Source organism: Cervus elaphus, chromosome 12, assembly GCF_910594005.1.
Source record: "Cervus elaphus chromosome 12, mCerEla1.1, whole genome shotgun sequence".
NCBI classification, from domain to species: domain Eukaryota; kingdom Metazoa; phylum Chordata; class Mammalia; order Artiodactyla; family Cervidae; genus Cervus; species Cervus elaphus.
The window spans coordinates 58257232-58265885 of record NC_057826.1 but is presented as its reverse complement, the minus strand read 5'-3'; the positions used below and the strand labels follow the sequence as shown (position 1 = coordinate 58265885).

Here is an 8654-nt window from a genome sequence, read left to right as displayed (position 1 = left end):
TAACCAATTGAGTTCGAGACCCATCCCCATATAGTGGTCGAAATTCCCTGCACTCCAATTCCATCTCTAAGATTGTTGTTCAGTTGCTAAGCCGTGTCCGACTCTTTGTGACCCCATGGACTGCAGCACACAGGCTTCCCTGTCCTTCACCATCTCCAGGAGTTTCCTCAAACTCATATCCATTTAGTTGGTGATGCCATCCAACCAACTCATCCTCTGTCACCCCCTTCTCCTCCTGCCCTCAATCTTTCCCAGCATCAGGGTCTTTTTCAATGAGAAGGCTCTTCACATCAAGTGGCCAAAGTACTGGAGCTTCGGCTTCAGCATCAGTCCTTCCAGTGGATATTTGGGGTTGATTTCCTTCAGGAATGACTGGTTTGATCTCCTTGCTGTCCAAGGGACTCTCAAGAGTCTTTTCCAGCAGCACATTTTGAAAGCTTCAGTTCTTCGGTGCTCAGCCTTCTTTATGGTTCAACCCTCACATCCATACATGACTACTTGGAAAAACCATAGCTTTGACTATATAGAGTCTCTGCTTTTTAATACACTGTCTAGGTTCGTCATAGTTTTTCTTCCAAGGAGGAAGGGTTTTTAAATTTCATGGCTGCAGTCACCATCTGCAGTGATTTTGGAGCCCAAGAAAATAAAATCTGTCACTGTTTCCATTTTCCCCCCATTTATTTGCTATGAAGCGATGGGACCGGATGCCATGATCTTCGTTTTTTAAATGTTGAATTTTAAGCCATCTAAGGTTGCTGCTGCTGCTGCTAAGTCACTTCAGTCGTGTTCGACTCTGTGCGACCCCATAGACGGCAGCCCACCAGGCTCCCCGTCCCTCGGATTCTCCAGGCAAGACTACTGGAGTGGGTTGCCATTTCCTTCTCCAATGTATGAAAGTGAAAAGTGAAAGTGAAGTCGCTCAGTCGTGTCTGACTCTTAGCGACCCCATGGACTGCAGCCTACCAGGCTCCCCTGTCCATGGGATTTTCCAGGCAAGAGTACTGGAGTGGGGTGCCATTGCCTTCTCCACATCTAAGATTAGCTGTGGGCAATCCGAAAGGGTGTGACAGGCTGACAGCATTTTGCCACATTGTTCCGGTTACCTTGGTTATCACAGGCACGTCTGGGTTCCTCTTATAGGTTGCTTGTTCCCCTAAAAGGAGGCAGTATTTGGAAAGTCAGCCCTATCTGTAAACCCGCACTAAGTAAGGATTCGCAGAAGGGCTAAATACTCCGCCAGCAACCTTTAAAAGCAAAAACCTTGATAGTCTAGTGGTGAATGAGGTGACATCCAGTGGCAGGACGGTGGGGAGGGAAGGTCGGTTAAGTGAGGGAAACGGCGATAAAAAAAACCGCCACGGGAAGAATTTAGGAAATCTGGCCTCGAAGGTGTATTTTTTCCACTGAAAACGGAACAACCGTTTTCTCCAATAGGTTGTGAGGAAACGAGCAACCCCTGTTGGTTTCGAGGGTGATAACAGCTTTTCGCAAAGACGTTCTGCTGATTCTCCAGTAGGGGTCAGTGATGAGGTAGGTACAATTCCTCGAATATCCTAGTTATCCAGTGAGTTTTAACCGTAAAGGAGACATAAACTAGGAGTCAAGTGTTAAAGAGTGAGAAGAGAGAGCCAGTAATAAAAGCCAGTTATATCTCGTCTGTTTTTAATGCACACATTAGTGAACTACTGAACACGTAAAAGTATTTCTCTAGAAAAAGGTAAAGGTTTGTTTGCTTACACAAAATTTGAATCCGTTAGTTGTACAGAAAACTTAGGTTCCCTTAAATCAGGGTGATGTAAATAAGCAAAAGAGACGGGGTCTCGCTATGTTGCCCAGGCTGGAGTACAGTGGCTATTCACAGGCGCGATCCCACTACTGATCAGCACGGGAGTTTTGACCTGCTCCGTTTCCGACCTGGGCCGGTTCACCCCTCCTTAGGCAACCTGGTGGTCCCCCGCTCCCGGGAGGTCACCATATTGATGCCGAACTTAGTGCGGACACCCGATCGGCATAGCGCACTGCAGCCCAGAACTCCTGAGCTCAAGCGATCCTCCAGCCTCAGCCTCCCGAGTAGCTGGGACTACAGGCGCGCGCCACCGCGCCCGGCGATGAACAACCGCCGCAGAGAGATACTAGAGGTTGCGGTGTGGTGATGTCATCTGGGGCGGGGCGAAGCCGAGGCGGTGCCGGGCATAAGACACGCCCAGTGCAGGGTGGGCCGGGAGGCTGAGGCCATGTGACGTCACGGGGGCGGGGATATCGTCCTGTTCGGTCAATTTGAGAGCTTGGAACTCACACGTTTTCCTGTTCCAGCCTCAGCTCCAGGTGTTTTGCTTGGACTACTGTATTTTCATTTAAGAGAAGTTGGTCGGTAGGCTCTTAATCCTCATAGGTGTTGTGTTCGGTCACGCAGCTAGCACAAAAGGAAATGCAGTGCTCGGTCCCTCAGCGTTGAGTTTCTTCACCAGATCTTGAACACGTGTTGCACGCTGTGAAGAAGCTATTCACGAGGGAACCGGACCTTCTGTCCTTAAATCTCCCATTGTCCACAGCAAGCTTTTAGGAGGTGCCTTCGCTGTACCAAGGAATGTGACCCATAGTAGTGGGGGTTGGGGTCCGCAGAAGTGCTGGAGGCCAGCTCATTGTTCACTGTTGAAGGGAGCGTGGGGGAGCCGTCAGTTCATTGCCCGTTATTGTTGGGAAAAGAAAATTCTAGTACTGGAGTAGACTGTGCAAGAATTAGCGTTTGGCAACCTGAAGTCTTTTGGGAACAAGACTAGGTTAGGAAGGCATAAAGAGGAAGGAGGAAAAAAGAATTTCCAGCCATGATAGATCTGCAATCAGCAGACCTTTTCTGTGTTATATAGGCAATCTTTTCCATCTTCTTTTTCTCTTAGAAACTATTCCAAATTCCCCCTCCATTTCCTCCCTTGCAGCAGATTATTTTGCTCCCTCTTCATAGATAATTTAAAGGCCGTCGGAAACACCTCAACTCCTTGTTACTCTGCCCTCCTCTAAAATTTATCTTTACTTTTTCTTTTATATATATTTGTTTAAATTCATTTATTTTTGCATTTTTAAAAATTTATTTTTAATTGGAGGATAATTGCTTTACAGTATTGTGTTAGTCTCTGACATATACCAACATGAATCAGCCATAGATATACATATAGCCCTGGAGGAGGGCATGGCAACCCACTCCAATATTCTTGCCTGGAGAATCCCCACAGACAGAGGAGCCTGGTGGGCTGCAGTCCATGGGGTTGCAAAGAGTTGGACACGACTGAGCGACTCAGCACAGCATAGCACATACATATATCCATCCCCTCCCTCTTGAATCTCCCTCCCACCTCCCTTCCCATCCCAGCCATCTAGGTTGTCACAGAGCACCTGACTTGAGCTCCCTGCTTCATACAGCAAATTTCCACTGGCTCTCTGTTTTACAGATGGTAATGTACATGTTTCCATGCTACTCTCTCCTTTCAGCCCACCCTCTTCTTCCCCTACTGTGTCCACAAGTCTGTTCTCTACATCTTCATCTCAATTGCTACCCTGCAGATGGGTTCATCAGTACCATCTTTCTAGATTCCATATATATGCATTAATATATGATATTTGTTTTTCTCTTTCTGGCTTACTTCACTCTGTATAATAGGCTTTAGGTTCATCCACCTCATTTAGACGGACTCAGATGTGTTCTTTTTATGGATGAGTAATATTCCATTTTATATATGTACCACAGCTTCTTTATCCTTTCATCTGTCCATGGGCATCTAGGTTGCTTTCATGTCCTAGCTATTGTAAACAATGCTGCAAAGAACACTGGGGTACATGAGTCTCTTTCAATTATTGTTTTCTCCGGTTATATTCCCAGTAGTGGGATTGCTGGGTCATATGGTAGTTCTATTCCTAGTTTTTAAAGGAATATCCATACTGCTCTCCCACTAACAGTGCAAGAGGGTTCTCTTTTCTCCACATCCTTTCCAGCATTTATTGTTGGTAGATTTTTGATGATAGCCATTCTGATTGGTGTGAGGTGATACCTCATTGAAGTTTTAATTTAAAAATATGGAATACTTCACAAATTTTCATGTCATCCTTGTGGAAGGGCCATGCTAATTGTCTCTGTATTGTTCCAATTTTAGTATATGTGTTGCTGAAGTGAGCACTATCTTTACATTTTCAAAGAAGGGCAACTCTTTGTTGTCTCTTCCTATTAATTGCTCCTATCAAATTCTTCCACCAGTTATTTCCACACCCATCTTCTCTCCCTGTCTCTCCTCCCCTCTTATATAGAGACTCTAAGCTTTCTTTCAAGTCTTCTTTGACCTTGCCTCTCTTTCCAAATAAAATCTGTTGTTTTCATGGTTGCCCTTCCTGAAAGCATGTTCTACAGTTACTACATTCACTCCTAACATTCTGTCTTCAGACCACAGCCCACTACCCACTGAAATTATTATAAGGTTCCCGTATCTAAGCCTCCTAATTGGCAGTTCTAAGGGATTCTTTCAGACTATGCGGCATAATTTACGCCCCCCTCAGCCATCTGAACTACTTGTGACCACTACCTGCTCCCTGAAGGTTTCTCCCTGGTTCTTGCTGACAGCCTCTGCTGGATCCTCTAAAGTTTTGCTGCTCTTTCTGCCCACTATATAAATGTTATTCTTTGTAGTTCCTCCTAAACCTTCTCTGTAGTTTTTTCATGCTCTTCATGACTGATCTCACCAGTTATCAAGGTTCTCAAATTTATAGCTCCAATGTGATGGTCTTTCCAGAGCTCCAAATCTGTATTTCAAGCTGCCTACCAGGAGTTATACTGAAATTTTTCAAAACTTCAAATTCAACATGTGCAAACAAAACTGATCATCTTCTGGTCCCTTTCTCCAAACGGTTTCTAACTTCCTATATTCTCACTTTCTACCAATACATCTAGTTGGTCACTTCAGAACTCTCTGAGTCATTCTTGACCACTGTTTGATTCATTTAACGCCAGTTAAAATTTATTTTTTGTCTATCCAATAATGAGCAGTGTGCTAGGTAATGGAGATATAGTGGTGAAGAAAAGGGACACAGTGGGGAGATAGACATAGCAAAATAATAATAATAATAATTACAAGTTGTGTTAAGTGCCATAAAGGAAACAAAGTGCTGAGATAAAAACAATAATGGCAGAAAAAGGGGAGAGGACCTACTTTAGAGAAAGCAATCATGTAAGCAGATTGGGGGCGGGGCGGGGGTGGGGTGGAAATCCATGGAAAGAGAGAACCATGCATGACTTTCCTGACAGAAGAGAAGGCATTTTGGCCTAAGTCATTCTGTGATCCAACCTTGGTCACAATGCTTATCCTTGAACAAGTCTCTAATGAATGATCTTAAGGGAAAAAAGGAATGCAGGAACAAGTGACTGTTATCAGGCAAGAGAAGTAACAAAAGCAAAGATAATAAATCGTTTATAAAGACTCCCAGTTCTGTTTCAGTAGTAAAGATTAGCCTGAAGTGCTTAACTCCCAGATCAACTGGAACCTAAGGGATGATGATATTGACCATGGGTCAGACCCTGATGACTTTAATCAACTAAAGCTTAGACTCTGTTTATCTTTGCAGCGATTCTGTGCTGGCTTCTCCTCTGCCCAAGCCCCTTCATGATTATGCATTTACCCTGAGCTTAAAGTTTTGCAGTTCTGAGCTCACTGCTTGGGAAAGATTCCTGGTGTTCTCCTTTTCTGCTGCAAGAAATAAATCCTTCTTTCAATCTTTGGCTTGGATCAACATCCACCAAGAGAACAACAGAGTTTTTGGGTAACAGCTAGATAAGCCTCCTTGAGGAGGTGTCATTTAAATTGAGACCTGAAGAATGAGGCATCAGTTAGGGTACTTCAATTGCAAGCAGTAAGGACTGTCTGTAAACTGAAGTAACAAACTCCACTTAAGAAGGGATTAATTGGAAGGAAAGGGGAGTGTGAAATAAAATTTATATTTTATGAAAAAAAATTTAAAAAATAAAATTTGTTTTGTGGCAAGACGAGAAAAGTTTAAATATAAAAAATTCTGCCTTTTGGCCTCCTCTCTCCTGCCACCGTGCATAGTGTATCTGCATTGTGCGTTAACCAAACCATCCCCATCAGCAGGAACATCTCCTCAACCTTAAACAGCAACATTCTCCTAGCATCAGCAAGGCAACTCCTTCAAAAATAACATTTCTTCTTGATCTTGTAAGGAAGGGGTCACATGACCTACCACAATAGCGTTTAGATCTGGATTATGTAATCTGTCAATATGCGTCATTTGATGTACAGCCCTCTGTCTCAAAAAAACTTGTAACTGTGCCTATACTTCTACAATAGTTCTCAGAGCTTTCTGACACACTCTTCCTGAGTTATAATCCTCAAATTTGGCTGGAACAAAATTTTCCAATTCTTAGACTGACTAACTTTTTTGTCGACAGGAGAACTGTGGCAGAATGATAGCTGTCCCCCCAAGTCTGTTCTTTCCTTTTACTAAACTAATAAATTTTCAGTTGAGCACATGAAGCCCCAGTTAGAGACCACATTTCCTAGTTTCTCTTAAGGCCAAGTGTGGTCAAGTTGTCAGCAACAGAATATGAGTGAAAGTGATATGTGCCACTTCTGCATCACTTGCTGAAAAATAAATCAACTGTCCTCCAGTTCTGCTCTTTTGCCCTTCCCCCAGCACTAGATGGCACCAATGCAAACCTCTGGCAGTGCCCCAGCTTTAATCATGCAAATAAAAAAAATGATACCACTCTAATGGCAGAAAATGAAGAGCAACTGAAAAGCTTCTTGATGAGGATGAAATAGGAGAGTGAAAAAGCTGGCTTAAAACTCAACATTCAGAAAACTAAGATCATGGCATCTGGTCCCATCACTTCATGGCAAATAGATGGAGAAAAAGTGGAAACAGTGATAGACTTAATTTTCTTGGGCTCCTAAATCACTGCAGACAGTGACCACAGCTGTGAAATTAAAAGATGCTTGCTCCTTGAAAGAAAAGCTATGACAAACCTAGATAGCATATTGAAAAGCAGAGACATCTTTGCCAACAAAGGTCCATATAGTCAAAGCTATGGTTTTTTCCAGTAGTCATGTATGGATGTGAGAGTTGGACCATAAAGAAAGCTGAGTGCCAAAGAATTAATTGATGCTTTTGAATTGTAGTGCCGGAGAAGATTCTTGAGAGTCCATTGGACAGCAAGGAGATCAAACCAGTCAATCCTGAAGGAAATCAACCCTGAATATTCATTGGAAGGACTGATGCTGAAGCTGAAGCTCCAATACTTTGGCCACCTGATATGTAGAGCTGGCTCATTGGAAAAGACCATAATGCTGGGGAAAATTGAGGGCAGGAGGAGGAGGGGGCGACAGAGGATGAGATGGTTGGATGGCTTCATCAACACAATGGACATGAGTTTGAGGAAACTCTTGGAGATGGTGAAGGACAGAGAAGCCTGGTGTGCTGCAGTTCCCAGGGTTGCAAAGAGTCGGACCTCACCTCTGGTGAGGTGAGGTGCAGCATTAAGAGGAAAGAAACCAGAGCCCATGGATAACTTACTGGAGTTGAACAACCCTGTTTGCCTGGGCCACTTCTACCTCCAGAGTGTTACATGAGAAATAAGTTCCTGTAACTAAGCAGGACCCTATGTGGCTTTCCCAAGACATACCCTCCCAAGCCACTCATTTCCTCCGCCTGTCTTTATTTTGTAGAAAAACTTTAGCGTCCTCAGCCTTCCCTGAGTTCCAAAGAATAAATTTAATCAGAGAAGTGAGAAAATGTAAAAACAAAGGAAAACAGTCAAGCAAGAAAAATAATAAAGTTTAGCCATTAAGTAAAGTCAAGGATTTTTAGGGCCTCATCAAGGGCTATAGATAATATTTTGAGCCATGTCCTTTGAGCTGCTTTGCAGATACCAAAACCCCCACTAGGTGGAAGAAGTTAACTGTATGCTGCCCACAAGAATGTAGGCTGCAGACCAGCTGGAATCAGAAGGGCGATGATGTTGACTCCTGATTACCTCACCACCAATCAGTCAGAAGAATGTCCATGAGCTGATCACACACTCTGTAACCCTCTTAGTCATCCTATCTTTAAAAACCTTTCCCTGAAGGCCACTGAGGAGTCTGGGCCTTTTGAGGATTAGCGGCCTAGACTCCTTGCTTGGTGTCTGAAATAAAAGCTGCATTTTCTTTCACCACAACCTAGTGTCATTAGATTGACTTTACTTCACATAGTTAAGTGGACCCAAGTTTGATTTGGTAACATGGCTATTTCATTTAAATCAGTATATTTTGGGGTGTCTATTATTGCAGCATACTCTGTCCTCTAATTTAGGGAAGCTCACAGAGGAAACTCTGGCTAACCAAAACTCAGAAAGGGCAGGAACTGAAAGAGCTCCAGGCATCTCCAGGGCACCCCAAAAGGATGAATCAGCCTTGACCTCCTGTAATGAGTCTGATTTTCTATTTTGCATTCTGTATCCTTCTACAATCACCCTTTTATACTCATATCCATTTTTAAAAATCATAATTATAAGTAAAACTTTTATGTTCTGCTTTTCAAATTTGTCACTATACCTTTAGTGGCAGTATGTCTCTCAACTTGATGTATAATTGATGATAATTTAAATCGAACCACTATCA

General features: G+C 43.3%; 1 non-coding gene across 1 annotated transcript; it reads right to left on the bottom strand.

The window, feature by feature from the left end:
• Window positions 1-4062: 4062 nt before the first annotated feature.
• On the bottom strand, window positions 4063-4169 carry LOC122705982. The gene has a single exon (XR_006344250.1). It is a non-coding gene; the product is annotated as a U6 spliceosomal RNA (small nuclear RNA).
• Between the last annotated feature and the right edge of the window lie 4485 nt (window positions 4170-8654).